This window comes from Somniosus microcephalus, chromosome 23, assembly GCF_052327205.1.
Source record: "Somniosus microcephalus isolate GS21.2 chromosome 23, FLI_Smic_1.0, whole genome shotgun sequence".
Classification (NCBI taxonomy): domain Eukaryota; kingdom Metazoa; phylum Chordata; class Chondrichthyes; order Squaliformes; family Somniosidae; genus Somniosus; species Somniosus microcephalus.
Window position 1 is genome coordinate 58,909,235 of NC_141009.1, and position 7,276 is coordinate 58,916,510.

The window sequence follows — 7,276 nt, forward strand, 5'->3', positions numbered from 1 at the left end:
CGCAGTCATCACCCCATTCAGCCTTTTCGAGTTTTTAAGAATGCCGTTTGGGTTGAAGAACGCCGCCCAGGCTTTCCAACGCCTGATGGACTCCGTGCTGCGGGACCTCAAGTTCCTCTTCATCTACCTGGACGATATTCTCATTGCCAGTCCCAATAAAGAAGAACACATCTGTCACCTACGCACCCTCTTTCGACGTCTCAGCCAACATGGCCTGATTATCAACCCGGCCAAGTGTCAGTTTGGCCTGCAACAAATTGATTTCCTGGGGCATCGCATCACTTCAGAGGGAGCAGTTCCTTTACAAGCAAAGGTAGAGGCAGTGACATCCTTTCCACGGCCGCAAACCATTAGGGCCCTGCAGGAATTCCTAGGGATGGTAAACTTTTACCACCGTTTCGTGCCTAAGGCAGCACTACTCATGCAGCCCCTGTACGAGGCCCTCAAGGGCAAGACTGGCAAGAACCTGGTAGACTGGACGGATGACATGGCCTGGGCGTTCGCTGACACCAATAGCGCCTTGGCCAATGCGACTATGCTGGCGCACCCGCTGCCAGGAGCCACCATCACCCTCACCACCGATGTGTCAGATTACACAATCGGCGCCGTGCAAGAGCAGTGGGTGAACGGGACATGGCAGCCGTTGGCATTCTTCAGCCGTCAACTACGGCGGAACGAGAGAGCGTATAGCACTTCCGACCGGGAGTTGCTCGCTCTTTTTCTGGCCATCCGCCATTTTCGCTTCCTCCTCGAAGGACGTCCCTTCACCGCCTTCGTGGACCATAAACTGCTCACCTTCGCCATGGCCAAGACCGCCGAACCGTGGTCAGCCCAACAGCAACGTCAACTGACCTATATATCCAAGTTCACCACGGATATACAGCACGTGGCTGGTAAGGACAACCTGGTGGCCGACTGCCTCTCCCGCGCGGCCGTCAATACGGTTCATTTAGGCATCGATTACACCCTCATGGCAGCAGATCAAGCCTCGGACCCAGAAGTCCAAGCCTACAGAACCACCGTCACTGGCCTCCAGTTGGCTGACATCAAGCTCCATGCGGCAGGGACCACGCTCTTGTGTGACGTCTCTGTACGGGACCCTCGCCCTGTCGTACCGGCCGGCTGGCGCCGTGAAGTGTTCGACGCCATACATGGGTTGTCACACCCTGGAATGAAGGCCTCCCAGAAGCTGATGTCAGCGAAATTCATATGGCACAGCATGCACAAGGATGTCCGCGACTGGACCAACACCTGCGTGGCCTGCCAAAAGGGCAAAGTGCAGTGTCACATCAAAGCTCCGTTGGCCACCTTCACAGTGCCAGAGCGATGGTTTGACCATGTCAATGTGGACCTGGTGGGTCCACTCCCACCCTCCCATGGTTTTTCACACATCCTGACCATGGTTGACCACACCACCAAATGGCCGGAGGTGGTTCCCCTATCGTCCACTACTTTGGCGGACGTGGCCAGGGCGTTCATTTCCACCTGGGTCGCCCGTTTCGGACTGCCCGCTGATATTTCTTCAGACAGGGGAACACAGTTTTCCTCCGAACTCTGGAATGCAGTGGCCCAAGGACTCGGTGTCAAATTACACCGCATCACAGCCTACCACCCACAGGCGAATGGTCTCTGTGAACGTTTCCACCGGTCGCTGAAAGCCACCCTGAGGGCCAGCCTCCAGGATGCTGGATGGGCAGACAAGCTACCATGGGTCCTGTTGGGCCTTCGCACGGCCCCCAAAGAAGACCTTCACTCTTCATTCGCGGAGCTGGTGTACGGACAACCGTTGCAAGTCCCAGGAGATTTCCTACCAGAATCGACGAAGCCTTGGTCCGCGTCTGACCAGCTTACTAGTCACTGGGAGGCGGCCAGCTGTTTCGCGCCGGTGCCCACTTCGCACCACGGGCTGCAGAGTTCGCACGTTCCAACGGAGCTTCACAAGGCAGAATACGTCTTTATCCACCACGATGCTCACAGGAATCCACTCAAGGCCCCATATACTGGTGCCTTCCGCGTGTTGGAGGCAGGGGACAAAACCTTCACCATAGATATCGGTGGTAAGCCGGACCACATTTCAGTCGATCGATTGAAGCCGGCACATCTGGACCTCGACCACCCCGTCGAGACAGCACTACCGCCGAGACGAGGTCGGCCACCCATCGCCGTTCCGGCAGACCAAGCGCAACCGCCCACCAGACCGCCAGCCGCCCAGCAGCCTCCCCCTCAGGAGTACCGGAGTCGTTCCGACAGGCTCATCAGACCCCCTCGCCGTTTGACTTTGTCTGTTAAAGCGAATTCTGGGGGGGCGCATGTGGCGGAGCCACTGAATGACTCTGGGCAACTGTATATAATTCCCTTTAACGATGTTCTAACACCAGCCTAAGCCGGTACCATTGTGTTAGACATTACTGTGTTTTGTATATAGTGTTTGTATGCACGGGGCGTGGCCCCTTTAAGAGCGCGGGAAAACGCGGGCAAACGCGATGACGTCATGTCGCAAACCACGTGACTGCCCAGGCAGTCCTCGTGGAAGCTCCATCTTGTTAAGACCTGTTTTCGTGGTTCTCCTGTATCGATCTCATCAAACTGTTTGAACTCGTTTAGTTTTACATTAAAGACCTGTTTGATTGATCTCCTGAGTCGACCTCAGTTATTAGTTAGGAATTCGTCAATTCCTACACTCTAATTCTGGCCGCTTGCGCATCCTCGATTATAATCGCTCCACCATTGGCGGCCGTGCCTCCTGCTGCCTGGGCCCTAAGTTCTGGAATTCCCTGCCTAAACCTCTCCGCCTCTCTGCCTCTCTTTCCTCCTTTAAGACGCTCCTTAAAACCTACTTCTTTGACCAAGCTTTTGGCCACCTGCCCTAATATCTCCTTATGTGGCTCGGTGTCAAATTTTGTTTGTTACTGTTCCTGTGAAGCGCCTTGAGATGTTTTACTATGTTAAAGGAGCTATATAAATACAAGTTGTAGTTGTTGGGAGTGCTGCTTTAAGAGATTCCAGTCGTGTGCATGAGCATTAACCCGAGAACATTCCTGCTGTAAATCTCCATGGGAGTGATGGGAAAATGCAGACGAATTTATAGTCCCTTTCCTTGGCCTGAGCTCTCTGCGATCGGTGGAATCTTGCCTGGATCGTTTCAGCTGACAGGCCGGGAGCAGAGTGACAGAACAGCACAGCACCTAACCCTGGGCTCCTGCCCAGCCATTAACCCCTTCACTGCCTGTTGCCTCTCGCTCCGACAGTGTTCCGATTGCCGTGGTGAGGAGCAGGGGGACCCTGGGTCAACTCTCCAGTCAGAGGTGGTTTAAACAGGACAGCAGTGAAGATGAGGGGGGTTGGAGGGGAGCGGCTGAGGGGAGGCAACAGTCAGTGTTACACACCAGGGAGAGACATACAGACTGAACCAGTCCGTCACACTGTGCAGCGGAGGGACAGAGAGAGAGAGAACAGCCACAGGGAGCAGAGTCTTTGTTATCTGGGGGAGGGGGGCCATTGTGACTCAACAGCACATTGGGAGGGGCAAAAAGAGCCAAACACAGTAAAAAAGAAAGACTTCCATTTATATAGCGCTTTTCATAACCTCAGGACGTCCCAAAGCACTTTACAACCAATTAAGACATTTTTCCGATGTGTAGTCACTTGTTGTAATGTAGGAAACGCTGCAGCCAATTTGCTCACAGCAAGATCCCACAAACAGTAAAGAGATAATGATCAGGTAATCTGTCTTAGTGATGTTGGTGAAGGGATAAATATTGGCCAGGACACCGGGGAGAGCTCGCCTGCTCTTCTTCCAAATAGTGCCATGGGATCTTACACAACCACCTGAGAGCGCAGACGGGGCCTCAGTTTTAACGTCTCCTCCGTGTTTGGGAGTGGGAGTGGAGGAGGTGTGGGCTGGTGCTTGGGGTGGGGATCCCCCATCGGTCCGCACCCCTGGGGCTGACCTACATTTCGCCATCACATTCCCAGGCCACGGGAGCCTCCTGCTCTTTGCCGGATTTTCCATGCTTCCCTCCCCCTCTGCTATCCTGCTGTAACCATTTACATCTGCTCTAGACCCATCTTTTCTTTCTTTGCATCATCATCATCGCTTTTATCATTTAATCACTCCTGCCTTCCACCCTTTGTTGTTTTCCTCCCTCCCCTCTTTTCCCTGGCTCTCGACTTGCTTAAAAACTGTTCATCTCCAATAGTTTCCAGTTCTGATGAAAGGTCATCGACCTCAAGCATTAACTCTATTTCTCTCCACAGATGCACAAGCCCGCCTGCATGGAGAGTGCAACATACATAGAATGCACAGCTTGAAGGAGAGCAAATGCTGCTGGGGTACGGTGACAGTGTAGGCACCAGGGGCACGGTGATAGTGTCCACACCAGGGGCACGGTGATAGTGTAAACACCAGGGACACGGTGATAGTGTCGACACCAGGGGCACGATGATAGTGTCCACACCAGGGGCACGATGGTAGTGTCCACACCAGGGGCACGGTGATAGTGTCGACACCAGGGGCACGGTGATAGTGTTCACACCAGGGACACGGTGATAGTGTCGACACCAGGGGCGTGGTGATAGTGTCGAAAACAGGGGCAATGTGATAGTGTAAACACAAGGGGCACGGTGATAGTGTAAACACCAAGGACACAGTAATAGTGTCCACACCAGGGGCACAGTGATAGTGTAAACACCAGGGACACAGTGATGGTGATGGTGTCGACACCAGGGACACGGTGATAGCGTCGACACCAGGGACACGGTGATAGTGTGGACATCAGGGGCACGGTGATAGTATCGACACCTGGGGCACGGTGATAGTGTAAACACCAAGGACACAGTAATAGTGTCCACACCAGGGGCACAGTGATAGTGTAAACACCAGGGACACAGTGATGGTGATGGTGTCGACACCAGGGACACGGTGATAGCGTCGACACCAGGGACACGGTGATAGTGTGGACATCAGGGGCACGGTGATAGTATCGACACCTGGGGCACGGTGATTGTGTCGACACCAGGGGCATGGTGATAGTGTCGACACCAGGGGCACGGTGATAGTGTAAACACCAGGGACACGGTGATAGTGTGGACACCAGGGACACGGTGATAGTGTGGACACCAGGGACACGGTGATAGTGTCCACACCAGGGGCATGGTGATAGTGTAAACACCAGGGACACGGTGATAGTGTCCACACCAGCGGCACGGTGATAGTGTAAACACCAGGGACACGGTGATAGTGTCGACACCAGGGGCGTGGTGATAGTGTCGAAAACAGGGGCAATGTGATAGTGTAAACACAAGGGGCACGGTGATAGTAAACACCAAGGACACAGTGAGAGTGTCCACACCAGGGGCACAGTGATAGTGTAAACACCAGGGACACAGTGATGGTGTCGACACCAGGGACACGGTGATAGCGTCGACACCAGGGACATGGTGATAGCGTCGACACCAGGGACACGGTGATAGTGTGGACACCAGGGGCACGGTGATAGTATCGACACCTGGGGCACGGTGATTCTGTCGACACCAGGGGCATGGTGATAGTGTCGGCACCAGGGGCTCGGTGATATTGTGGACACCAGGGACACGGTGATAGTGTCGACACCAGGAGCACGGTGATAGTAATGGCACCAGGGGCACAGTGATAGTGTCGACACCAAGGGCACGGTGATAGTGTCCACACCAGGGGCACAGTGATGGTGTCGACACCAGGGGCACGGTGATAGTGTCCACACCAGAGGCACGGTGATAGTGTGGACACCAGGGACACGGTGATAGTGTCAACACCAGGGGCACGGTGACAGTGACACGGTGATAGTGTCGACACCAGAGGCACGGTGATACTGTGGACACCAGGGGCACAGTGATAGTGTCCACAGCAGGGAAATGGTGATAGAGTGGACACCAGGGGCATGGTGATAGTGTCTAAACCAGGGGAACGGTGATAGTGTCAATACCATGGACACAGTGATAGCGTCGGCACCAGGGCCACGGTGATAGTGGTGGCATTAGTGGCATGGCGATAGAGTCGACACCAGGGGCACCGTGATAGTGTCGACACCAGGGACACAGTGATTGTGTCGACACCAGGGACACTGTGATAGTGTCGACACCAGGGGCGTGGTGATAGTGTCGACAACAGGGGCAATGTGATAGTGTAAACACAAGGGGCACGGTGATAGTGTAAACACCAAGGACACAGTGATAGTGTCCACACCAGGGGCACAGTGATAGTGTAAACATCAGGGACACGGGATGGTGTCGACACCAGGGACACGGTGATAGCGTCGACACCAGGGACATGGTTATAGTGTGGACACCAGGGGCACGGTGATAGTGTCAACACCAGGGGCAAGGTGATTGTGTCGACACCAGGGGCACGGTGATAGTGTCGGCACCAGGAGCTCGGTGATACTGTGGACACCAGGGACACGGTGATAGTGTCGACACCAGGGACACGGTGATAGTGTCGACACCAGGGACACGGTGATAGTGTCGACACCAGGAGCATGGTGATAGTAATGGCACCAGGGGCACGGTGATAGTGTCGACACCAAGGGCACGGTGATAGTGTCCACACCAGGGGCACGGTGACGGTGTCGACACCAGGGGCACGGCGATAGTGTCCACACCAGAGGCACAGTGATAGTGTGGACACCAGGGACACAGTGATTGCGTCAACGCCGGGGGCACGGTGACAGTGTCCACACCAGGGACACGGTGATAGTGTTGACACCAGGGACACGGTGATAGTATGGTCAGCAGCGACATGGTGAAAGTGTCCACACCAGAGACACGGTGATTGTGTCGACACCAGAGACACGGTGATAGTGTCGACACCAGGGGTACGGTGATGGTGTCAACACCAGGGGCACGGTGATAGTGTGGACACCATGGTCACAGTGAGTGTCGAAACCAGGGGCACGGTGATAGCATGGACACCAGGGTCACGGTGAGTGTCGACACCAGGGGCACGATGATAGTGTGGTCACCAGGGGCACGGTGAGTGTCGACACCAGGGACACGGTGATAGTGTCCACCCCAGGGACACGGTGATAGTATGGACAGCAGGATCACGGTGATAGTATGGACAACAGGGGCACGCTGATAGACTGCACACCGGTAACACGGTGATATTGTCGACACCAGGAGCACGGTGATAGTGTCAACAACAGGGACAATTTGATAGTGTCAACACCAGGGGCAAGGTGATTGTGTCGACACCAGGGGCACGGTGATAGTGTCGGCACCAGGAGCTCGGTGATACTGT